Below are 27,430 nucleotides of genomic sequence, written 5' to 3'. Positions count from 1 at the left end.
CCCTGCCTCCGAGGAGACACCCCCCCCCCCGCAAGCACGGAGCGAGGCCAGGCTGGGCGCCTGGAGCCGGCTGCCTCCGCGGGAGCGCCTAGCTCGCCTCCCCGAACAGAAGCAGCGCGCGGAGCAGCTGATTCCGGATTCCTGCTGCTGGGCGCCCCTGCTGGACGGGCGAGGGCGCCACTCAGCCAAACGGGAAAGACGTCCCTGATCTGCCTCCCTGGGGTGTTTTGTCTCTGTACTGCTAATTAATACATTGTTGATTAGGGCCATGTGACTGAGGCAGCTACATTTCAGGTTGTGACAGCTTTTCCATTATACATCCCTATTTATAAATCAAAGAATATAGCAACATTATTTCTCAAGCTACCTGTTAATGATGTCAAGGGAGAACGATTACTAACACACAATCAAGTGGAAGTCAGTATTTATCTTATAATGGGCATATCTTTTCCCTTCCAATCGGTTTAAAAGGTGAATGGGCTTTCGTGGTATTTTTCCACATTTACCAGCAGGAAAGCTTTTTCACAATATTGAATAACTTACTTCCAAGTAAACATGAATAGCACTGAATTTTTAACAGTTGTGAAATAATATCGAGCTTTTGTAGTAGCTAGCTTCTGCAGTTGGAATCAGCACATTGATGCATTGCCCCCATTTACCTGCTCAGCCTATGCTCTGTGTGAAAGTAACTTACGGTATTATATATTATTAGGGAGCCACTGTAGTGAATTTCCACTCCCATCTCTCACAAACTTAAACCTTTTCCGATGACATCTCATATTTTTTATGTACAGAGCCATTATCAAACCTTCCTTAGTCAACAAAGCCAGAGGTTATTGCTTATCCAGTTACTTGGAGAAAAACTTTGCACTAAGCTGCTACGTGTCTTCTGTTTCATGTTTAAGAGAGAAACCAACCACTCTGTTAGAATCCTTTTAATCCATCAAATCCTGACAGATGATGAATTATTTTGGGAGATGTAGGCGTAACAATTCCTCAATATTTTCAACACGTTTTATCTCAGATGAATACATACCCATTAACTTTGTCCTCATAGGTGCACATTTGACTGTAGGTAGATAAGCAAAAATGAAGGTCAACTTGAGAGGTAGCCTTTGTGAACCTGATTAGGTGCCCTCCTTTTCCAGAAAAAAAAGTAAGACCCTTCTACAAACACTCAAGTCTGTTCTAAAAAGTGTAACACTGCACTAGCTGTTGTGCCAATAATGCCCCATTGGGGCATTTGCCTGAATACATGTGTGCTAGAAGTGGGGATGGTTGGGGTGTTGGGGTGTTGGAAGTGCAACAGTAGAGATCAGTTTGCAGCTTAGGGGTTAATTCTGTTAAACTTAAAGTCAACTATCCAAGAAGGGGGCAGGTGAAAGTATTGCTTAGCAACCAAACAGAGTGGTATTATATTCACTGAGGTACCATCTCCCCTTATTGTTTGTGGGAGTTCCTCCCATCTATGTGCTAGCTGAATGTATTTCTACTATGTACAAGGTATGAACTAGGAAAGACAAAAACCTCTCTGTTCATTTCTCCTCAAATTATACCATTCGTTCAGTAATTTTCTTTCTTTCTGGACTTTGCTTACATTCATTGAAGTGACTTTGCTAACGCAAGCTGTGCCCCCACCATCCCCACACATGCTGGCTGCACTCCATGCTGAGATGGAAGGTCTGGACAGAGATTCAAGGTTATTCAGATTCTTCTTTATCAAGGTTATCAGTCATGAGGAAGATTCTAAGTGCCGTAGACCTTCCCTCTTTGAGGCAGTCAAATACCAGTTGCCAGAAAACACAGAAGGCGAGAGTGCTCTCATGCTTAGGTCCTCCTTGTGTATATGGTGCTTTGTAGAACAATGATGGCTGTAAACCAGGCATCTGGTTCGCCTCTGTGAGAGCAAGATGCGGAGCTACATGGCCCATTGGGCTGATTCAAGAGGCTCTGAGCTCAACAGGGGAAAGTATGAAGTGGAGTCAGTGCAGACATTTGCCCAGAACTTCTGTCTCTCAATGGGATGTAAAAAATCTAAGTTCTTGGACCCCTGGAATCTACCACTGCTTGAAGATTTGCGTGGTGTGTAACAACTTTAATACCAAAACGTTGAACTTAGCCCAGAAACAGACTGGTAGCCTGTGCAAAGGCTGCATGCAAGGTATTATAGAATCATAGAATCATAGTTGGAATAGACCCCAAGGGCCATCGAGTCCAACCCCCTGCCAAGCAGGAAACACCATCAGAGCACTCCTGACATATGGTTGTCAAGCCTCTGCTTAAAGACCTCCAAAGAAGGAGACTCCACCACACTCCTTGGCAGCAAATTCCACTGTTGAACAGCTCTTACTGTCAGGAAGTTCTTCCTAATGTTTAGGTGGAATCTTCTTTCTTGTAGTTTGGATCCATTGCTCTGTGTCCGCTTCTCTGGAGCAGCAGAAAACAACCTTTCTCCCTGCTGGCAGTATAATGTGGGAAATGATTCAGTCTGCATCATACTGCTTAGGTCTGTGCTTCTGAATTGGGGTATGATGTAAAATAAATTGAGCTGACTGTGCAAGCCATGCACAGCAGTACTTTGTAAATAAGAAAATGCAGATAGTTCAAAAATAAAAATGTGGATATTTTGAAAGATTGCATGTCTGCTTTCTGAGAAAAGTGCCCTGAATATATGATCTGAAAAAGAAGAAATGTCCACAGATGCCATGCTTATCTTGATTTCCATTATTGTGATTCACTGTCTCAAGTAGTCACATGGTCTTTTGAACAGTCTTCCTGGTTGGTATTCTTCCTACCTAAATATGGCATTAGGTGTGCTTCAAATACAACAGCACAATGATTGCTTTCCCTCCTATTCTGCTCTATTGTACATTCATGCTATAATAATAAAAAAGAGAATGATAAGAGTTTAGTCATGAAGCACTGATTCAGATCTTAGTTCAGTTATCTATGACATCAATGCACTATTCATGATCTTTAGGGTGAAAGCTGCTTTAAGAATTGGGTTCCTATAAGGAGTAGTGCTATATTTTTTTTAAGTATTTATAAATATTATTAATCACATTTTGAACAGCCCAGTTTGCTTCCCAGTAAGAAAAGTAATTTGTATTAAGCTGGTTTATGATGTCTTGGTCCTAAGATTGGTTGCATGGTTTCTTCAAAAGAACCAATCTACAGCTATGCAATTTGTGATATGGATTAGCAGCATATTATACCAGCATTGCAATAACGTCATTCATAGATGCTAGAGGATTATAGAGCTTGGCAGAACTTGAATAATATTATTCTTACTCTTTAAACCAACTACTAAATATTTTTCTAGACTTGAATATTGCTTTGTCAGTATCCATTCCTGTTTTACTGTCACTATATTGGAAGGTGTTCACTTCAGTCTATCAATGCATTTCTGATACAGGCAAAATGGAGAACATATTCTATAGTGTCATCTGTTTTAAAATCCTAGATAGAGATTCTAGGTCAGGGATGGGAAACCCGTAGCCCTCAATATGTTCCAGTAATCAATCAATGTAAGTTTATTGATCTAGCCAAAGTCCATGACAAACCCGCAGCAACAGTACCAGTGGTACTGTGGTACAGGTGTTTTGGATCCAGTTGCCCAGTTACAGTTGATGGGCCTAGACTGCTTTTTGACAAATGTATATTGAAGCCAAAGGTGGTACATCTTTATCAGAACCAACCAAAATGTTATAAAATAGTAATTTTGAATTCTCCAGAACTCTTCAGATGGATATTAGTATTTTATTACATATTTATGTATTGCACTGCTATCCCACCTTTTTCGCCAAGGAACTCAAGATGGCTTACAGTGGTACCTCAGGTTACATACACTTCAGGTTACATACACTTCAGGTTACAGACTCTGCTAACCCAGAAATAGTGTTTCAGGTTAAGAACTTTGCTTCAGGATGAGAACAGAAATCGTGCTCCGGCGGCACGGCAGCAACAGGAGGCCCCATTAGCTAAAGTGGTGCTTCAGGTTAAGAACAGTTTCAGGTTAAGAACGGACCTCCGGAATAAATAAAGTACTTAGCCCGAGGTACCACTGTACATGGTTTTCCCCTCCTCATTTAATCCCCACAACAACCTTTTGAGATGAGTTAGGCTGAGAGGCAGTGACTGGCCTAAGGTCACCCACTGAGCTTCATGACCATGTGGGATTTGAACCCTGGTCTCCCATATGCTAGTACAACACTCTAGTGGGGAAAGAGAGAGAGAAAACTGGCTGATGTTAAAGCCACAAGGTTTTTGTTTAGGATAGAGATTACAGACTGCTTCATGTTGGAGGTATCAGGTTTTACCAAGAATTCTGGGACCAAGAAACCATGACTGACCTCCATTTTTAATACAAATTCCAGCATTTATACAAATCCAAACTTAAGCAAAACACACAGATTCCTGGTTAGGAACAGAACAGTAGTAAAAAGAAACGAAGTAATCTTTATGTTAGCAATTTTGTTTATGTTGTGCTTTATGTAATATTAATTTTGTGTGGCTTTCTAGGTAAATGCATTTGTTTGCTTAGGTGGGCTATGGATCAGGATTAGTATCTCTCAAACCCGTATTTCACAGGAATTCTGATCTGCATAGTCAAAGTGAGGAACATGCACGTACTGCCCTAAGGAATGGCACTGGCAAGCAATTTCTAATGGCAAATCATTTCCACGGCAGAAGTAGTACCTGCCACAGCAGCAATACAGCACAACACACTTTCATGAATTTTTATGTGATAGAAAAATCCTCTAGCAAAGCTTACCAAGCAGATTGGTATCTTCTTAATAATATTTCCAAACAGGATTCATTTGAAGTAATGCCTGAATCAAACTGCAACATTTCATCCGTTTTAAGCTTCTTAATCAAAACAACTTGACACGCCATTTGTGTCAAAGAAGAATGAACACCACAGTGGCAACTGAAAAGTGGGTATGTGCCACATAGAACAAACAATCTAACACTTTCCGCTTCACTATTGTTACCAAGAAATCTCAGTTAATGGGTGGGGGCGTGGGAGAAGCATCAAAATATTACTGCAAAAGAACCTCTGATGGCGCAATCATCATAGGACCTCTGTCAATTTTGCAAAACTTCCATATGTTCTGAAAAAGGAAATGAGCCAGGGAATCAATACAATTGATTGAAAAATGTGCATCAGGGCATTTTTAAAGGAAGTTTAGGAAAAGAAAACTGCACGTAGTAAAAACACAATATTCATGTCAGGGGGTTGGGGAGATCAGGTGATGACCACACAAACATGCTTATTCCATGTGCTCTCCTGCTCAGTCTTCTGTGATATTATACCAGAGTGTCAATACCGCTGTCCAGTCTACAACAACTCCACTGTTGTTGCTTTTCATCTTAGGAAGGGAAAGCCAGACTCTTCTTCAACATAGCTGTGATAGGTTTCTCTCATTCTTTTGAGATCCCTTTTTTAGAACATGCTTGTGATACAACTTCCATAAATCAGATGCACTGAGGAACTTTGTCCCCCCTACACAGACCAGGTGCGACTCCACCCACAGCTTAACCATTAGATTTGCATTAGCTTCACTCGCACACAATTTAAGGATTTTAAATTCTCTAATTTTCTTACTACCACCAATATAATGTTTTGAAACCAAATTGAGATAGAAAAGAAACTACTAATGCACCTGATGTCTTCAGTTCTCAGTTTAATGCCTAGATGAAGCAGGACAAGTCTCTGCATTGGATGGGCAGGAATAAAGTCAAGCAAATTATATCAAAGGAGCGAAGGAGGGAAAGGAAGCAGCATCAGTCCTGGAAGGGAAGGAATTCAATCAAATTGAATTCCCAGGTTCCCAGGTGGGATCAGAATGTGGTGGCACTTGAAACCTACAAACCAGGTGTCTTATTATGTGCTTCACAGTAAAATCATGAGATTGGTAAAGAGATTTTAGTGTGGAGCTGTGCTTCTGAATGACCAAACTGGTAACTAATCTGAACATTCTGTTTTTATTTATAGTGATGGAATGCACATATGCTTAATCACTCGGTGTTTATTACTGGGGAAGTGAACAAGTGAATGAATGAATGAAGCAACCTTTTGTTTTTGAAACCAGAAATAATCATTATATTGTTTATTTGAGATTTGTAGGTTAAGAGACTACGTAGAGGTGAGGCCCAACTTGCTGGAAAATTCTCCTACTTGGAAAGTGCCTGTAAAATTACAATAAGCTTCAAAGTATATCACAAACCTAATTCTCAGCTCAGCAGAAGAAAGGTCAAAGTTAGACATCATTCATTCTGCTTCAATCACTTCACATTATTTAAAGAGCTGTTACAGGAACAGTGAAATTGACAAGCTTTTAAAAACAGGGACCTTTTTTATTATTTAGCTAATTTGTCTTGGCTTCTAAGAAACTGCATGCAGTTTTATGAAATCACATGATAGAGCACCTAATACACCATTTAGACAGCATGCATTAGTCCAGTGGAATATTAATCTGGAAATAAAGTCAATTTCTTTTCCATTCCTGAAAACAAAAAAGCAATGAAACGTACTTGTTCCCTGGGCTTATTAATATACTCGAGGCAGCAAGTTGCAGTTTAATTTAGCTGATAATAAATTTTAGCGAGGACACAGCATGTAATGCTCAGAAAGGAAATTAGCATGTCACTTATTATACAAGATGGTACCCACTAGATACTTGGGCATCTTCTGTATTCTTCTCATATTCTGGCTTCTTCACCTCCTTTTGCAGCCCTGGAGGAACAGAGAGAACTGTGAATACTTATCCACAAAACACACCTTTCCATTTCTCATTTAGCAAGTGAATCAACAGCTTCAGACAGGTGACATAGTCAGCAATTTATTATTATTATTTTACAATATAAGTGCCCCCAATTAACATTTTTACTGGCAGCATCCTTACTGTAATGGAGATTCTTCTGCGGCCACAAATCATGAATAAAGGCAGGGAGGCAAACCACCCCCTTATCAGCTTATTTCATTTGGCCTTTTATTGGTATGGCCAGGAATTATTACCATTTAGATAACTTAGCCTATGAGATAATAGACCAACAGCATAAAGGCTAGTTACAGAGAGATCCCTGAATTCTTTAGGTTCCTGCCAGGGAACAATGAGGTCAACAACCATCTCAGATCCTGTCTTTTCTTTCTTTCTTCCCCACACAAGTGTTGATTGTTAGGTGGGCCTTTGAAGATTTCACACACTTTTGCTCACATCAAGGGATCAAAGAAAGGAAATACTTTAATGTTTGTGTTACACCAAGCTCCTAACGGTCCACAATGCTACATCTATGGACTATTCTGCCAAGTTGAGCTAGCTTTAGAAAGAAATAAAGATCCTTAAATCCCTTTATGAAAACTCCTCTAAAAAGATCTCATGTGGCTTCAGCAAGCTTACAGCCTTTGGCTATCATCAGCTCTGATGGTTATAGACTCTGCCCCACATGTCAGACTAAGCTCTGCACAACCAATCAGTTAAAACTATGCACAGTTATGGTGTGATCTTAATTAGAATACATTGACAATCATTCTGTCCACCTTGTTCACTTTCTGCTATGTGCCCACATAAACTGTATCCTGCAATTCCACAAAATATGTGTAAATCAATAATGAGAGGTGACCTTAAACTACAACTGCAAATGCCCCCACATCACTTAAGAGGTGTCAAAGTTGCATAATAAAGGGTTCAAGAAGTACAAGGCCAGTGGCTGCCCAGGACAGAAAGCAGTGCTGAGTGATGCCCAGATGACTGAGGCTGCAATCCTTAACACATTTACCAGGGAGTCATTCCCACTGAACACAAATCCACAGTGGAGTCCCTAAGATGGTTGGATTGCACATTGTACTCTTCCTTCCAGCAACTCCTGTAGCCAAGCTGGTGCCAAATGTATTGCTCAGCTTTCCTTTGGACCACATCAGTGAGGCCGAGAGGGTGGTCAGGACCCCCATACAGGCTTGCACACCATGGAAGGTGACTTAGGTGCTGTTAACGCAGCAGTTTGACTTCACCCCTAGAGGCACAGTCCTTTGTGTCTCAAGACAGACAGATACCAACAGCAAGATTAATAATTTCAAATATCCCTACATTTTCCTAATTGTTTCTTGGGTTCTCTTTGCTGTTTCCATGTTTTGGTGTAGATATATTTGTTTTATATAGAATTGCTGCTTGATTTATTTGTATAACTGAACAAAGAGTTAAGTGTTTCCTGGATGTTAAATATATCTTAAACCATTTCTACTCCCATTTCCCAGATTATTTGGGTTTTAGAGCATACTCACCAAATATGGAAGAAATCTCCTTTTATTTCTTGATAATGTTATGATCTGGGGGTGCAAGTCACCCTAAATTCTGCATCACGTTAGTGCCAGAATTTACCGTATTTTTTGCTCCATAAGGCGCACCTAGTTTTTAGAGGGGGAAATCAAGGGGGAAAATATTATTTCCCCCCCAGCTCAGTGCATAGTTAAGCCTGTGCCAGACCTTGCTAATCATTTAATTAAGCTAAGTAAAGGTAAAGGTAAAGGTAAAGGGACCCCTGACCATTAGGTCCAGTCGTAACCAACTCTGGGGTTGCGGTGCTTATCTCGCTTTATTGGCCGAGGGGGCCGGTGTACAGCGGTATATGGCCAGTATGACTAAGCTGCTTCTGGCGAACCAGAGCAGCACATGGAAATGCCGTTTACCTTCCTGCCGGAGTGGTACATATTTATCTACTTGTACTTTGGCATGCTTTGGAACTGCTAGGTTAGCAGGAGCAGGGACCGAGCAACGGGAGCTCACCCCGTCGTGGGGATTCGAACCGCCAACATTCTGATTGGCAAGTCCTAGGTTCTGTGGTTTAACCCACAGTGCCCACAGTGTGAGGTATTAGCCTGTGGTAATAATCGATTAGCACATCAGGGCATGGGACCCTTGCTTGTGTTACAAAAGGCTGAGACAAGGAAAGCTTGAGGAGAACAAGGTGATGTAGTTGACAGGAGAAAGTTAGGGAGAGAGAGAGAGAGAGAGAGAGAGAGAGAGAGAGAGAGAGAGAGAGAGAGATGTCTTTTTGCTGCTGAATGTCTTCCATTACAGACTTCAGGTTGTTATATATGTGTAAATAAACCAGATATCATAAAGACACCACAGTCTCTGCTGTGCCTTATTCCGTAAAGGAAATACAGACCCTGGAAAGGCACCTATAGTTCCAGAAGTCTTGTGTGCTGCTTAGCAGAGATGCATGTGCACCAGCACATTCCACCACCTATCTTGCTGGTCTGTTTCCTTTCCCATTAGGTCTTATGCCATTGAACTGCCAGCTTTATGCAGTTTCCTTGCTGGTCCAGAAAAATCGGAACCCCTTTGGAAACTGCACCTGGGCTCTCTCTATTCATATCTGTATTCTATTTTGTCATATATATGCTTGTGTTAGTATCTTACGTTTGTTGACAATAATTTTGTACCTATTCATATGAGTTGATGAAGTAGGTTTTAGTCCAAGAAATTTTCTGCCATAATATTGTCTGTTAGTCTTTAAGGTGCCAGAAGATTACCCCCACTGTCAGAGGCAGTATTCTGTCCCAAATGCTGCAGCATTCCCTCATAGGGGTGAAGCTCCAATTCAGACCTATAGTCCGCGTGTCTCATTTTTAATGTACAGCAGCATAATGGAACTCTTCTTCTTAGACCCTTTCTGTCTATGACTGCTTAGGAAGTGAGTGAGACATACCTAGGGGCAAGCAGTCTTGAATATGCTTACTTTATAATTTCTTTCCAAATGTGTGGATGCTGATTAGGGCTTTTAAAAGAAAAACAAAATTGTTAATCCGTGGGAGGATAATACACATGGAAAATTCATGACACAAAAACCATTAGGAGCCTGAGAGGAATTTGGAAAATCTCCTGAGAGGGGAAAAAATACATAATTGGTGATGTGATTTGCAAGACACCCTCTTCTCTTCAAACTCATACACATCTACAAGCAATGTTAGTAATTATACAGTTTGATAACGGAGAACTACATCAGTCAGAGCTTAAATAATGGACATAATGACTGTGCTAAATAAGTGACTAACATCTCAAATTATTCCTTGCAATTTCCATAATTTAACTTTTGATCTAAATTATGTCACTCTACGGTACTAGATAAAAAGATACCTTTCCCCAACAAGCTACAAATGATACTCAGGTGCCAAAACTTTTTCCAGATACATGCTGCATGCATTTTTGTAAATTTATCATGTTTTTTTTAAATAAGCCTTGAACCTAGGGGGAAAGAATGAATCTTGAGAAGAAACTGCTAGATGTCAGGGACATGCTGGATGAAGAGGAGTGGTGGGAAGCACCAGCCAAGGAACCCTCAAGGGAAGCTCAAGAAGAGGAAGGCTCAGAGCCCGGCGATTGGCGGTGGGATACCGAGGCAAGGTCAGAGGGAGAGGAGTGGGGAGAGGAGGTGCCAGATGGGGCAGGGGCAACAGGGTTAGGTGATCAGGAAGAACCTCTGTCAGGGAGCAATTTAGACACTAGATCAGAATGAGGCTGCAACTAGATTGGTGTTCTGCTTCCAACAATGGCTACCCAGGTGCTTCTGGGAATTATTACTATTATTTATTACATTTCTATACCACCCTTCATTCGAGGATCACAGGGTGGTTGACAATATAAAAAACACAAACATAGTAACAAACAATAGCAACAACACCCCCTAGAGTCGAAAAATCCATAGATTGTTTTATTTGCCAAAGGTTGGGTGAAGAGGAATGTTTTTTTTTAGATCAAGGATGAGGACTCTGTGTTTCTCCAGATGTTGCTGGACTACAGCTCCTTATCATCCCTGACTATTGGCCATGATGACTGGGGTTAATGGGACTTGGGGTCCAATAACATCTGGAGAACTAGAAACTAAGTAGAGTTATCCTTCATGAATATGTTTAGTTTCATTTTAAGGGCTGCTGAACTAGTGACAGTTGTGCAAGTAATGTACTTTCTGTCAAATCACTCCTCCTCAGAAAGATTTATGGCTCTGACATCACCAGAAATCTTGCCCCAGTTGTCTTGTCCTGGAACTCTCACCCCCAAAGTTCATTATATTAACCTTGGGCAATAATCATGTCACTGATATTCACAGTTCCATTAGGTTTCTTATATTTGATATGCCAAGTGCATCTATCTCTTACATCAAGGACTGGAATTCCCTTCTTTTGTAATCTGAGTCTTCCCATTTTAGCATACAAACACCTAGGCATGTCCTTTGCCAAATGTCCTTCCTGTGTGCAGTATATCTGATGGTCCTTTGGTCTCTTTATAAGGCTGCCATTTCTTTTGAGTTGCTCATTGCCAAGTTCCTTCCACACCCACCTCAAGGGCATAGCTATAACACCTCCACTTTAAGGGATGAGTCATCCTAAATGAGAGACTCCCCAGCTCCTGTCGCCTTCAACATACTATAAATCAGACAGTGCATTCCTATGCATGCAGAAGTCCACCTCAGGCATAGCAGGCAGCTAGCAAAATGAGAGATACGTCATTATCTGCTCTACACAGCAATAAGCACGCTTCTCTGATTTTTAAAAAGATCTTCTCATGTTTAACAATGAAGGTGCAAATAGGCTTTCTTAAGCAATCATGAGTATATTCACTGAAAATGACTGGCAAGTAGCTTAACTTGACTACAGCAAAAATTTATTCCATAAGCTTTTTAAGGCTGTGCACACATGGTGTCTTATTCTAGAATCAATGGAGACTGGGTTCTTGTTTTTTCTATGTAGTACACATGTGTATGAAGTAACTATACCCAGTCTTCTGGATTACAGTATCTAGAATCACATCTAGATTGACAGCAGCACGTTGAGGATGAACATGAATTATTCTGTGTTGGGGAAAACTACAATTTTGTGTGACAAACAGGTTAGTGTGTACACAACCTTAGATGCCACGTAGTTTGTCTTGTCCCCCACAAATTTCCAGACAAACCCAGAACAATAATTTCATGGTTTGAAATGAAACTTGGGGAGACGAAAGTGACTACAAGTGTTCATCAAATTTAGGAGCAAAGTTGTAGACATTTGAAACTGTCATTTTAACAAATTCTGTAGTCACATGTTGCTCAAGGTCTGGAGAACAAAGAAAGCCATGAGTCTACAGAAGTTACTGCTTGCATGCCACCAGTAAATTCAATCATCAGCACAAACAACCTTAAACTGGAAGTTATTGTTAGATCACAGCATACAATGTGTTCCAAAGACATGGAGTGTGCCTTCCAAACATTACTGGGCATAAAGACATTTCTTCCTAGAGCAACCAGGTCTTCCCTCATCTACCACAGAACATGTTACAAATTATATGCAATATTTTTAACAGAGCAAAATGTGCTACTTTCTTCCCTGTAACTTTGGAGGCTGGCAAATGCAGCACACCAATGATTTGTAATAGAAATCAAAGATTGCTACTGGGAATGCAAAAGAGGTGGATTTTAGCAGAGAGGAAATAGAGTCTCCTTCCTACACTATCATTAGACACTATCATTACAAAGAATGGCAGAACCCATAGTGTGATGTAAGGGGCCGGAAGGACATTTTATGTGGTAAAGGGATGAGATGGGCCTGTCTACAAATTTTAAGATACCAAGGACTGATCTATAGGGTACATGGAAGCTGCAATTCCCAGAGTTCCCTAGGAAGAGGGATTGATTGTTAAACCATTCTGAAAATTGTAGCTGTGAGAGGAATTAGGGAGTCTCCTAACAACTCTCAGCAGCCTTACCAAACTGCATTTCCCATGATTCTTTGTGGGGAGTCATTATGTTTAAAGTAGTACCATGTAGCTTTAAATAAATACTGTGGTTGAAGCTGATGATAAGCCACAATGTAAGACCAATCCCCCCCCCCCCCATGTTGCAGTGCAATAGGTATATATTCAATCCAATTGATCTCTTGGCTTATTCTTATCCAGAGGTTCAGCCACTCTCTCAGTAATGACCTTCACAAACAGCATAAACATGCTCAGTATGTTGTATTACTATATATAGTTAATGAGCTGTCACCTTCAGGTCACGAGACATAATTCTCCTTGGAGTAGAAATTGCAACAATAGGAACCATAACAGTGCTGAGATTCAGTTAACAGTGAAGTGCAGAATTGTTTTTCCAAAGACAATGAAAACAGAACCGTTAAAACATTTCTATTATGAATTAGGTATGTAAATTCATAATAATTTGACTGCTAGAACATCATACTAAAAACAAATGGATATATTTTTACTGTTGAGTGTTATAAACAACAGCTATACACAGCTTTCTGAAAATGGAGCTATAAAATAGCTAGTTTTTAACAAGACCTGCCAGGATATTTAAGGGAAATGGGTCTTTTAGAAAAGGAATGAGTCATCCATAATTACACACTATATTTTGTAAAGCTGTTCTTTGTCAGGTGCACATGTTTTATTTGCTGCAAAGATTTTTAGTTTCGTCAGATGGATTGGGGGAGGGTGGGGGGATGCTTCAGCAATAGTTTTAAAATTGTTTATATCAAAATCTCAAAGTTTGATCAATAAAAATGAAATTTAATAGGCCAACAATTAAATTAAGAACTCTGATTCCTTCCCATAAATTCATTTCCTTCAGTGGAGGCAAGTGATCCACTCTTCACCCCCACCTCCTCCTAAATGTCAAAAGCAAAAGAATTTTCCTTCCCCTTACCCATGCTATCTGCCTTTACCTAACCGGAGGAAGCGCTAGGACAATGTTATACCTTGCCTCTGTGAGGAGAAGGTATAGGAAACTTGCAGTGATTTGTAATAACATTCATCATATTTAAAAGTACAAAGGGAGAGTCTTCTGCTTGCTAAAATTGCTACTGATGTTTCCTTCCCTATCAACTCAAAATGTTCACTTGTCCAGGTCTCTTGACCCACCTACAGTACTCAGCATGCACAAAACACTTTCAGTCTCCTCTGTCCTGCACACGGTCATTCTATATCACAACTAGGATTGTCCTCAATATCTCTTAATGCTCTTGCTATTATTTCGAAAAGATAGCTATCCATATCCTGCATGCACACACATACTATGCTATGCTATGCTATGCTATGCTGTGCTATGCTATGCTATGCTATGCTATGCTATGCTATGCTATGCTATGCTATACTATACTATACTGAAATGTTTAAATATTTCTTTGATTGGTCTTGAATCTTCTCACATTGCTTGCCATCCTCTGCTGCCACACCGGTATGGTGTGACACACCCCTTGAAAGCCACTAGCCTAATTCTTCTGTCCAACAAAAGCAGGAATAACAAGAGACAGTTACATAGATTGTAAGGGAATTCACAAACTAAAAGGTTATATATAGATATAAATGATATAGATCTAGATATAGCTTATATTTCATTTTTGGTATAACTAGGAGCATTATACATTCTTGTAGGTAGTTTGCTCAAAACTCTGTTTGGCTGCATAGAAAAACATGCTCCCCCCCAAAAAAAAACCACACCATGTTAGCTCAATATTTGGAGTGTCAATAAAAGCATATACTGTGAATTAAAAAAAATCAATAGGAACCCCTTTGACAGATGAAACTAACTGCCTTATAATGTTTTAGCCATCTGAGAGCATCATGTTCTTTTATGGCTTTCTACTTCTCTGTTTCTTTTGATGCCTTTTTGCCTTTCATATTCTGTACATCTTTCCATTTAAGAATTATTAGCAATAAGTGGCAAGAGCTGTGGGAAGAAGACTTAACTGTTTCCAGTGCAGATATATTCGTTTCAGTTAGCAAGCAAGAGATATTTAGGGCTTAGGGATTCATCAATACCTTTTATCAAATCTTCTCTTATCTGTGCTCTCTGTCAACAAGTCCAGCTAGTATCATTGGTAAGAGAAAAGCATTCCCCCGCAACGTCTCCAAACGATCCTCTTAACAGGAAGAAAATATACAAGTCTATTTAGAAGCCACACTTTTCATTGAGATGCAGGACTTGGAATGCTATGAACCAGATACATTTAAAAACTGCACTGGGGATGAGTCAGATTATGTAGTTTAAAATATTTTGAAAAAGTCCATATATTTGATTTGCATAATTTGTTCAGATTGCAATATTTGGAGTTGTTGTATCCAACTTTAGTCGTACTCAGAGTAAACTCATCGAAATTAACGAACCTCAGTTAGTAGTTCCCATTATTTTTAATAGGTCTACCCTGAGTATGATTAACATTAGTTGCTTGACTGTGATGGACGATGGTGGAGAGTTCCAAGAAGATGTCTCACAAACACAGCTTATGTATGAAAGATATTATGCCAAGCAAGCTGCAGTCAAACCAGAACTCTTCCTTGAAGTCACCCACTGTGCCTTGTGCTCCAGCTGTTAATAATCTTTACAATTCTTTTCCAACAGCTCTGCTGGCTGGAACTGTTGAGAGTTTTAGAGCAAAACATCTGGGGGCACTAAATTGGTGAAGGCTGCTTAATTCTCAACTCCATGAAAGAAGGCAGACCAGCATGTAGAGCAGAATAGACAAGCACTTCCTATTTCGTGAGTTTTGAGGTAGGCAGGTAAATTCTGAATTTGGTTCTGAATTCTCAGGTTCACTTAAGTGAGCTTCAAAAAATACTCAGATAGAATGTTAACTGGAGTACACTCATGGTTCTTGGGACTTCACCACATTTGTCCTTGCTTCACGTACATGGAGGTATTCGCTGCTAGGAGCAAAATGTCTCAGTGAATGCATGGTATAGGATAAGGAGGTGTCATACACTGATTTAGGTTGATGATGTACTCAACTCACACACATGGTATCCATCCATGTGAAGCCTAGCAGCCACTCTGCTTTATCATTCAGAGCTTGGAAAGGCAATCTCGTGAATCTGTTCCTGAAGTTTTCAAAATACAGTTGGAAAAATATGTCAAATGAACTTTAAAGTGGGTTTTAGTGGGCCTCTATAGTTTTTTGGGGTTTTTTAAGGAGGAAAATGTGCTTGCTAAAGGGGTCTCTAGCAAAGATAAGACTATGACTGACTGGTATAGGATGGATGTGGTGCTGAAATGTACTATTTAATCTGTTTAAAATTACATAAGAGCAGATCCCTTGACACTTTGAAGAGCAGGGAGGTTTGATGAGCATGAAACAAAACAGGTTCATGAGCCGGCTATAAAAGTTAGCATAGGAAAGACAGGAGACCAGGGAGAAGAAATATGCAGACAATGTATAGACCAGACCATTCAGTTATTCTAATTGTTTTATTTTGTAAACCTCCTTGTTATTTTTTACAATGAAATATGTGACCAAGATTGCAGAAGGAACATTTTGATGAACTCTGTTCATCTTGATCTCATGCAGCACAACACAAGAGCAATCCTCCAACCATCCAATGTTCCCTGAACCAGAGTACTGCCAAAAAGGAGTTAATTCTTAAATCTTGGAGTCAGACTTCCTTGTGGATGTTCTCCACATTTCCAAGCATCATTTCCATAAAAGAACCTCTTCTATCCCTTCTAACGTCATCTCTTTTCTGGAAATATGGTTCTACCACAAACCTTTCATTTTGTTCTAGCTATTATAAAATGTTGGACATTGTGTTTTTTTAAAAAACAACAACAACCATAATTTGCCATAACAAAAGAGAATAAAACATCCTTGACTAACTTGTCACATACTTCTAACAACAGTATCGCTCCCTGCATATTCCTGATTCAAAATTTCATCACATGGACACTTCAGTGCCATTCATTGCATGTCTTGCCTTTGGCTCTGAATAAATATGACCCTTGATGCAATCCATCATCTGACTAGCAAAGCTAGGAGCTCTCTGAAGTAATAAATTAATGAGACTAATTAATATGTTGGGGAATGAGGGCATATTATTTATACTTCAGTTAACATTGCAGCACAACTGTAGCCCAAGTTTGTGAGTTATGTTTCGATCAATCTTCTTCTTCTTCTTTGGTGATCACTCGTAGCCGAGTAAGATTGTCTTGCATAAACATGGATTTAACAATGAATCCGTAAGTGACTGTGGAGGCCAATTCTGGATCAACACATCCTTCCACAGTGGGGACATTGGTTCCCGGGCGGGAGTTGATTACGGTGTGGATTTGCCAAGCATGTCTTCCTCTTAGCATGTTTCTCCCTTGCGTTCTGAGTTTGAGTGTCTTCAAAGTCCATGACACCTTTGGTAAAGGCTGTTCTCCAACTGGAGCGCTCACAGGCCAGTGTTTCCCAGTTGTCGGTGTTTATACTACATTTTTTTAGATTTGCCTTGAGACAGTCTTTAAACCTCTTTTGTTGACCACCAGCATTACGCTTTTCTTTAAGTTCGGAATAGAGTAGTTGCTTTGGAAGACGATAATCAGGCATCCACACAACATGACCAGTCCAATGAAGTTGATGTTGAAGAATCGTTGCTTCAACAGTGGTGATCTTTGCTTCATCCAGTACACTGATATTAGTTCGCCTGTCTTCCCAAGTGATGTGTAAGATTTTTTGGAGACGCTGCTGATGGAATCTTTTGAGAAGTTGGAGATGGCGTTTGTAAGTGGTCCATGTTTCACAAGCATACAGTAAGGTTGGTAGTACAATAGCTTTGTAAACAAGCAATTTGGTTTCCCTGTGAATGTCCTGGTCCTCAAACACTCTGCACTTCAATCAGGAGAAAGCCGTACTCGCAGAGCTCAGGCGATGCTGGATTTCAGCATCAATGTTGACCCTTGTGGAAAGATAACTGCCTAGGTAGGAGAAGTGATCAACATTTTCCAACGTTACACCATTGAGTTGGATTTGTGGCGCTGAAGAGGGGTTATTTTTACTTGTTGGTGCAGCACTTTGGTTTTTTGGATGATGATGATGATGATGATGATGATGATGATGATGATGATAATAATAATAATAATAATATTTATACCCCACCCTCCCCAGCCAGAGCCGGGCTCAGGGCGGCTAACACCAGTAAAATTACAATAAATACATAATTGGGGGGGGGGGCAATTTAGAATACAGGTTAAAATGCAATTTAAAATGCAGCCTCATTTTAAAAGTAGCCCATAGATCAAAACCACAAGGGGAGGGAAAACATAAGGGTCAGACTGAGTCCAAACCAAAGGCCAGGTGGGACAGCTCCATCTTGCAGGCCCTGCGGAAAGATGTCAAGTCCCACAGGGCCCTAGTCTCTTGTGACAGAGCATTCTACCAAGTCAGGGCCAGTACTGAAAAGGCCCTGGCCCTAGTTTTGACCAATCTAACCACCTTGCAACTTGGGACTTGAGTGACAAAGTGAACAGAAAACAGTGTGGGGAAATGAAAAAATAGAGAATTGTAGGCTTGCCACCCACCATATCACAGAGGGGAAAATGATATAAGTCTTAGAAATGCCATTAGAAATCCTTGCTTCATAACCGTTCGGGACGCAAGATGCCCTTTTCTTCCATTTAAGGTGCAACTAGACTGTTATAGATGATGAAAACAAGAAAGCAAATCTGAAACAAGTCATTCTTATTTAAGATAGACGCCCACATTAATCAGAGATGCCACACCATAGTGCAAGTCTTTTATCAAAAATCCACAGCATTATTGCTGAGGGTATTAAAATGATTTGAAATAGGATTGCCAGGTGAAACACCTGTGAAGAAAATCTTCCTAAAATCTAGGGCATGAATTATTTTTTGTTTTTGTTTTTTAAAAAAACAATCTATAGTAGCTTTGCTTATTACTATTATCAGAATTCTGATCATTTCTCCTCCACCACCCTAGCAGCAGGCATTGTTGAAATGTTGAGAAATGCTAAAATTCTTATCATTCTCATGCAACAATCTAACATCTTGCTGATTGTTCTGTTTCTGGCAGAGTTTATTGCACAGCAAGATGTGAAATGTTTGATGAATAGATTAGTACAATAAAATGCAAAGCAGCACGTCAGGGGAGAGAAAGAAATAGAGAATTTCCATAATTTCTTCCCTTATTTAGAAGCAAATGTAAACTTTGTGAGGTCTTCCTTTGCTCTGTAACAGGGGTGGGGAATCTGGTCTTCCAGATGTTGCCGGTATCCAAATCTCATCAGTTTGAGCCAGCATAGACTGCAATCAAGGGTGGTGGGAGCTGCAACATCTGGAGGAGCACAGATTCCCCATCCCTGCTCTGTAAAGAATAGAACAATGCAGGGACAAAGTTATGAATAATAGCAGAAAGACAAAAAAATGAAAAGAAAAAGAAGCACAGCCATATATGTGCCTCAACCTCCAATGGGGCAGTTTCTTCTTCATTGCTCAGGTCCAAATAAATAGTTCCTGGCTATTAAGTATTTAATTGAAACCGTACAAAGAGTGGAATCTAAATGCCTTTATCAGACTTTCTTGCAGATGTATTTCCTACAAGAAATTTGGTGTGGAATATTTTGTTTTCGAAATGCAGAATAAACTGTATTAAGTACATAAACTTACGTCACATTCACTGTTTTGCCCCTAGGACACTGACAATGCAATTTTTATATACCTACTCAAAAGTAAGTCCCATTAAGTTGAAACATGACTCAGCAGTCCTAGAATTTCTTCTCAGCTGCACCAGAAGTCCACATTTCCCTTCTTTTCCCAGAGTTCTACTTGTTCTTTACTTAAAGGGACAGTAAGATACGTATTGTTATTAGTTTGGGTGATGGAAGACGCCCCATAATTCTTGGATTGAGTAAAAGCAAAAAATAATCAAGGTTTGATTTAAAATGGTGCCAAAAACTTAAGGTTGCCATATTTCAAAAAGTAAAAACCAGGACATCTCAAAAGTTGTTGAGCTTTTTTAAGGACATAAATTCTGTCTTTGAAATCCTGGTAATGTCTGGGAAAATTTGGATGTATGGCAGCCCTACAAACACTGAAACCTATGTTTGTGCTAACAACACCAGGCAGCTTCTTCACGAGGTAATCACCAATAGTGCTTGAGTGATCAGCCTAACAAAAGGAAAGCAGATTGGACCATCTTTCCAGCTGGAACTCGCCGGAACATCCAGCATCTCTCAGGTTGGCACCTTTCCCATTATATGAGAACATGGGTGAGTTTGACACCTCTTTTTCTAGAAAAATAGCACTTGGCCACTGAGAGATTCAATGTGAGGCAACAAAATAGATGAAACCTTACTGGGCTCTGGTTTTAGTCAGAAAACAAAAGGTCAGTAGCTTTGGTATAGGATTACAGTTTGCCTGAGGTAAACAACAGGAACAAGTGTCATTTTGCAAGAGGCTTGGGAAACGGAGTTTGCCAGGGTGACAGTGGGCACTGATGTAAACGGAAGGGGCAGTTGTGTTTGGCATGGGGTCTGGGCTGGTTGAGGCAAGCTGGGACAGAAACATGGAAATGGATGGCATAGTGGCTGCCCTGAGGTCCAGTGCTGTGCTCCTGCAGGAAGGAAGCCCCTCTTGAGATGTGAAAACTCTGAATTCTCACTGCAGTAGGCTCAGGTGTAAATATGTGTAACTAAACCATATTTCATAAAGACTGCAATCTCCATTGTGCCTAATTTCTGAGGAAACACAACCCTCGCTGAGTGCCAGGACCCCTAGAATCTTGCACCGCTTGGAAGAGATTGGGGTGGCCCATAATACTATTAACTAACAATAAAGAGAAAGCTTAAGGCAGGATATATATTTAAATAAGATTGAGGCAGGACAAGATTACCTTTTGCACCTGCCTAATCAAAAAACAAAGAGGCAATGCACACAGACAGGGGCATTCTGGGAAAAGGGAGGCCTCCAGTTCACTCTCTGTCCAGCTCAGCCACCACCCAAGGTAAAAACACAAATAAAATACACAAATTACTTTTTAAAAAACGTGAGAGGTGTTGGAACCTCAGCAGGCATCAAGACGGGTACCATATTGGAGAACCCAAACAGAATCTTGTGTACAATAAAAGAAAACACTGTATCTAGACAGTCCTGCGACATTTCTGCAGCTCTAGCGAGTTCACCTGCCTTTTTTTAACATTGCTATGGGTTTGTGGGTGGCCAGATTCCCCTAAATTCCTGGGTGCCAGATTCCCTCCATAATTCCAGGGTTTAATAAAAGTTAGAATTAAATAAGATTTGATTAAACTTTGCCAAACACAGAACCCACCTGGATTTAGTCATGCTAATGAGCCATAACAGCTCAGCAGAGAACTAGCTGGATGGGCCATTGTTGTTTAGTTGTTTAGTCGTGTCTGACTCTTCGTGACCCCATGGACCAGAGCACGCCAGGCACTTCTGTCTTCCACTGTCTCCCGCAGTTTGGTCAGACTCATGTTTGTAGCTTCGAGAACACTGTCTAACCATCTCGTCCTCTGTCGTCCCCTTCTCCTTGTGCCCTCAATCTTTCCCAACATCAGGGTCTTTTCCAGGGAATCTTCTCTTCTCATGAGGTGGCCAAAGTATTGGAGCCTCAGCTTCACGATCTGTCCTTCCAGTGAGCACTCAGGGCTAATTTCCTTAAGAATGGATGCATTTGATCTTCTTGCAGTCCATGGGACTCTCAAGAGTCTCCTCCAGCACCATAATTCAAAAGCATCAATTCTTCGGCAATCAGCCTTCTTTATGGTCCAGCTCTCACTTCCATACATCACTACTGGAAAAACCATGGCTTTTACTATACGGACCTTTGTTGGCAAGGTGATGTCTCTGCTTTTTAAGACGCTGTCTAGGTTTGCCATCGCCTTTCTCCCAAGGAGCAGGCGTCTTTTAATTTCGTGACTGCTGTCACCATCTGCAGTGATCATGGAGCCCAAGAAAGTAAAATCTCTCACTGCCTCCATTTCTTCCCCTTCTATTTGCCAGGAGGTGATGGGCCCAGTGGCCATGATCTTCGTTTTTTTGATGTTGAGCTTCAGACCATATTTTGCACTCTCCTCTTTCACCCTCATTAAAAGGTTCTTTAATTCCTCCTCACTTTCTGCCATCAAGCTTGTGTCATCTGCATATCTGAGGTTGTTGATATTTCTTCCGGCAATCTTAATTCCGGCTTGGGATTCATCCAGCCCAGCCTTTCGCATGATGAATTCTGCATATAAGTTAAATAAGCAGGGAGACAATATGCAGCCTTGTCGTACTAATGGATGGGCCATTAGCAGGGGACAAAGACCAATGAAAGCCCAACAAGGAAACCATCAGAGGGCAAGACTACCAGGCAAGGGGGAGTGTAGCCCCTTCTTTGCTGGGTGCTTGTAGGCAGAGGCCAAGGCCATGTGTAGGGTTTCAACTTTGAATGACGTAGGGGTGGGAAAGGTCCTTGGAGTTGGTTAACAGAGAGAAGGAGGAGGGGCAGAATTCCACGTGAGAGGGGGATGACAGGCTGTAACTAACAGATGCAGAAGGTGGCTTTTTGCTGTCCTTTGAATCCAATGCTGCCCTTAAGGGGGAAGCCCGACCTTCATAGGATGGGAATGCTCTGCAATCCCTCCATCTAGGTGCAGGTTCTAGAGATGTGCAAATATAACCACATCTCATAAAGACACCACAGACTCTGCTGTGCCTAATTTCTGAAGGAAACACGAACCTTGGGCGAGTGCCTGGAACCCCTTGAATCTTACACTGCTCAAAGATGGGGGCGGGCACATAACAATATAACACATAACAATACACACAAATGGGCCTTTAATTTTAATTTGTTTTCCTCTTGAGAAATGAGTAGAGCAATAATGCCGTTGAATAATGAAGTAAGTACTCTAAAATCCATGAAGTCTTCAGAGTTCACCACAATGTTTGTGCCTTTTCAGCACTATTGATGAGACCTGTTTTTAATTAGCAACGGCGGTGAACCTGAGCCTCCTTAGACCAATTCAGCTATAAGTAATGCAATGATCACCGTCTTCAAGGTGGAAGCTGTATTTGGAATTCTACTTGAAGGTACACTTATGATTAGCCCTACAGGAACAAACCACAGGGTTCAGTACAGGGAAGGCACCTGTTTTAAAATTCCAGCTTAAAATAACAACAACTTTATATGAGTTTGTTTTGAAATTGCATGCTACTAGAGCAGAAGAATTAGCCTGCTCAGTTATAGCACCTTCCCCAACCTGGTTGCTTCCAGATGCTGTGGACTATAGTTCCCATTATCTCTGAGCATTGGCCATTCTGGCTAATGCTTATGGGAGTTATAGTATAATGACAACTCCCATCAGCTTCAGCCATCATGGCCAATGGTCAGGCCACTAGGCTGAAGAAAGGCCAGTTATAGCACAGTAAACAACATAGCACATATGGGATGGATAGTGTGAATACTTCCCACCCCCCATCCCTGAGTGAAGGAAATATCAACCAATGGGGATCTGGATGGCAAATGTAACAGCTATGATTTAGATAAAGCTGTTACTGGCCACCCCAATCTCTGCCAAGCAGTGCATGAGTTTCCAAAGGGTTTGGTACTCAACCAGGGTCTGTGTTCCTTTGGGGAAAATGAGGCACAGCAGAGTCTGCAGTGTCTTTGAAATATTATTTATTTACAGATATTTACACCAGAAGCTTTCAGTGGAGAGAGATTTCACAGCATTCACATCTCAGGAGGAGCCCATCCTTCACAGCCACCCCAGCATTGGATTCCCAGACATCTCTGTGCCTCTCTCCAAGCCTGCCTTCAGCCAGACTTCCAAGACGTTTCCGGCCTTAAGGGCTGCTCATCCAGTTCTCCTGCTTCTTCCCCAACCTCTAATGTTCAAAAGGATGCATTTTGCCCATGTGACACCTGTAAGCTTAAAGAAAATTTATTATAGCAGGAGCTTTCATGGAATAGAGTCCACTGCACTAGGTGCACAAAGTATTATCTTCAGTTGTCAGTGATATATACCTATTGCAGTATGAGGAGAAAGGTAAGCAATAGGGTCAAATGGCAATGCAATTATAAAAGTACAGTCCGATGCTTTCATTACATGACCAGTCACAACAATAGTAGTCAGTGGAAACCCTCTTCATGCATTTGAAAGCACATGTGTTTGTGGGGGGAGGGAGTAGAGACAGGCACATATATGTTGGTTTTGTCCCCAATTTCCCCACAAGTGCTGGGTGCACTGACCTGCCCCTGTTAGTGGATTGAGACTGCAAAAACACTTGCCAGTTTCTGTCTGCAGTCTGACATTGTCTGTGAATATTAGCACTCATTTAGTATACTCATAGGAGATAGAGCAACTGGCAACAGTTGAGATGAACATTTTCATTATGCTTTTTAAATTGACTTTTAATTTGAAAGCAACTCTTTAAAGCCAATTACAGATTGTCCACCATTTTCCTGTAGGCTTATGTTTTCCTGCGGTTTCAACTAACTATGCCCTGTACATTTACATAATCAAATTAAAAACATTTGGGAGTGTTATTCCCCAAAGTGTAATACTGAAAATTTTCAGTCACTTCTCAGAACTACATATAAACACAGGCCAGCTATGCCATAGTGTTATTTTCTGCATATACTGTAAAGAGAATGTGGTATTACAGTCATTCTCTTTACATACTTTGCATGCCAAAGCCCCCAAATTAACTCACTGGCATCTCCAGTAGGGCTGGTGAAGACTCTTCTCCAAAATCAGGTAGAATTGGGTTGGCAACCTTTTGGGGCCAGTGAACCCATTTGAGATACACATACAAGTCACAAAATGGCTGTTGTGGGGTGTATGACATAACACAAAATGGCAGCTGCATAAGTGGGGGGTCATAAAATGAAATGGTAGCTGTGGAGTGTACTGTAACACAAAATGGCTGCCACATCTAAAAGATCAGAAAAATGAAGCAAGAACACAAAATCGTGCAAACATTCCCCCCTCCCTCATGCTTTGTGGGTTTTAGAGGGATATTTTGTAAGCCTCATATAACCAGCATTCTTGGGTCTAATTAATGAAATGGTTAATGTCATAGTGTAAGTTGTCCTGCCAGGCTTAGCTAGGTCACTCCCCCTTAATTTGGGAGGAAGGTAATCAAATTTATTCTAGCTTAACATGGGATATCTGAGCTGGCTGCTCCAAGCTCAGACCACACGGCTCTAAAAAGCCTTTCTAGAGTTCCTTACCAATAATTTAACAACAAAAACAAAAAGAGAATTCCATAAATTCCCATGGACTTCCCTCCTCCCCTTGGTGGATCCTTATGCTAACTTTTTTCCTCCTGCATCTTCTCTATTACAGTGGTACCTCTGGTTATGTACTTAATTTGTTAACCTGAAACTGTTCTTAACCTGAAGCACCACTTTAGCTAATGGGGCCTCCCGCTGCTGCTGCGCCGCCGCCGCACGATTTCTGTTCTTAACCCGAGGTACTATTTCTGGGTGAGCGGAGTCTGTAACCTGAAGCGTATGTAATCTGAAGTGTATGTAACCTGAAGCATATGTAACCTGAAGCGTATGTAACCCTAGGTACCACTGTAATGAAATTCTGTTAAATCTCCATTACAACCATAGTGCAACATTCAAGTACAAGTATCATTCCAGTCCTACTAATAATTTTAATTGTTTCCAATGATTTTAAAGATAAATTAAATATATTCCCCATTCCTTATTAAAAGTTTGGTCTTCCTGATTCCTAATTCTTTCGATCATTTATACTATTTTAGTATAGTCCACCAATTTAATTTGCCATTCTTCTCTGGTAGGGATTGTGTCTGGGTTAGTAATCTCCGGGTAGCAGTGGTCACATACATAAATAGTCTCTTCTGGTCCCTTGGTATTTCGGCACCTAGAATTCCTAGTGGAAAAGCTTTGGGTTTTTAAAGAAAATGTTATTTTAAACTCTTCCCCCCCCCCACAGTTCATTATATATCATCTCCCAAAGTAATTTTACTATCTTATAAGTCCACAACATGTGGTAAAAGGTGCCTTATTTTTCCTTATATATCCAACATATATTTGACCTTCCTTGATAGATTTTAGTTAATTTGCCAGGGGTTACATAATTTGCCAGTGATATATCATTTTCATGTAATTTTCTTTAAGAGTATAACATGCTGTAAACTTTAAATCCCAGTTCTGTAACATCTCCCAGTAAGTAAACTGTTTTTAAACTTACAGAACGTTTGGTCTTTTCTATGCTAGGAGGAAGAAGAGAACTTTGGAAGGAGAGAACTTATAAAGACATATTTTAAAGATCTAACAGCCTATATTTCCACGCTTTACTTTGCTGTATATTTTACTATTTTAAATCTCTGCTGGAGTTCTCTCTCTAGAGTACTAGGCCTAAACCTGCCATCCAAATAATTTCCTTCCTTCCTTCCTTCCTTCCTTCCTTCCTTCCTTCCTTCCTTCCTTCATTTTCAAAAGCATACATAAAAAACCCATAGAAAAAGCATACATAAAAAAGAAGATAAAATTTCCTTTTATATACCTATCTTCTCCTTGCCAGCAACATATTTACTGAGACCTTATGCAGGCACCATAGGAGGTTCTGTCACCTGTAGGCACTGGGTTGGCAACTGCTGGCATAGACAATAATGAGCTGCGTGGACCAACGATCTGACTCAATATAAAGCCGCCTCTTGCATCCCTATGTTCTCATATTTGCCTTGGACTATACTCAGCTTGATGGATCACCAGTCAGGCCTGCCTGCTAAAAAGCAATTCATCCTTAGCTCCATAATATTCCAGACCGAGAAATCCCAAACAGATAACAACAGGCCTACACATCCAGTCAGCCACCCATAGCAGCCTGTCAGCTGCTTGCCTGTCAAGGCAGACAGTTCCAGGCAGGCAGCACCTATGATCTGCCATACATGGTTGATGGTGACTCCATTCAGCTTGGTAAAACAGTTGCTGCTTGTGGTCCCTCCTGGTTAGGGTCATCCAATCATGCAAGCAAGCAAAATTTGTCATTATTAACCAGTTAGTCTGCCCAGAAGAAATATTCCTCTCCCACACGTATAATAGGAACAAAATAAAGTGCCTTACACTGAAAGACCACTTGGCTCATCTAGCTCAGTGATTATGCGGAGCAGTGCTTACCTGCCCCACCCACAATATTTTATTCAAATTGCTATTCCTGCCTGGGTCTTAGACATTGGGACCTTTTCTAGCCTGACTTGGACATGCCTGGAATTGAACCTGTGATCTTCTGCATGCAGAGCAGATGCTCTACCACCAAGCTACAGACCCTTCCCTGCTGGCAGTTGGATCAATAATGTGGTCGCTGAGTTCCAAACACCCTCCAATTGACCCTTTCCTAGAGAAGTGTTTTCTGAGACATTTTGCAAAAGTATCCACTGTCCAAGAACACGCCATCTGCATCGGATGTCCTGATGAAGGCAGATGGTGGGATTGGGACTACAGTGGCCTCCCACAGGCGATCTGTTAGCAGGCAAGCCAGCATAACATGAATAAATCACTAAGCTGAGCACACTCCACCAGTTGTGTTGTCTTGTGCGGGGGAGCCTGCCAGCCATCTGTTTTTGTTGCATGGGTAGGACTGCAGACTTTGGTTGTGAAGCCCCTGGCAGGTCACAATACCTACTGTTGTGTTGTGTTCAGCTTGATGGG

The sequence above is a fragment of the Podarcis tiliguerta genome (genome assembly GCF_965153285.1).
Source record: "Podarcis tiliguerta genome assembly, chromosome: 10".
In the NCBI taxonomy this organism is placed as follows: Eukaryota; Metazoa; Chordata; class Lepidosauria; order Squamata; family Lacertidae; genus Podarcis; species Podarcis tiliguerta.
This window is presented reverse-complemented; position numbering follows the sequence as displayed.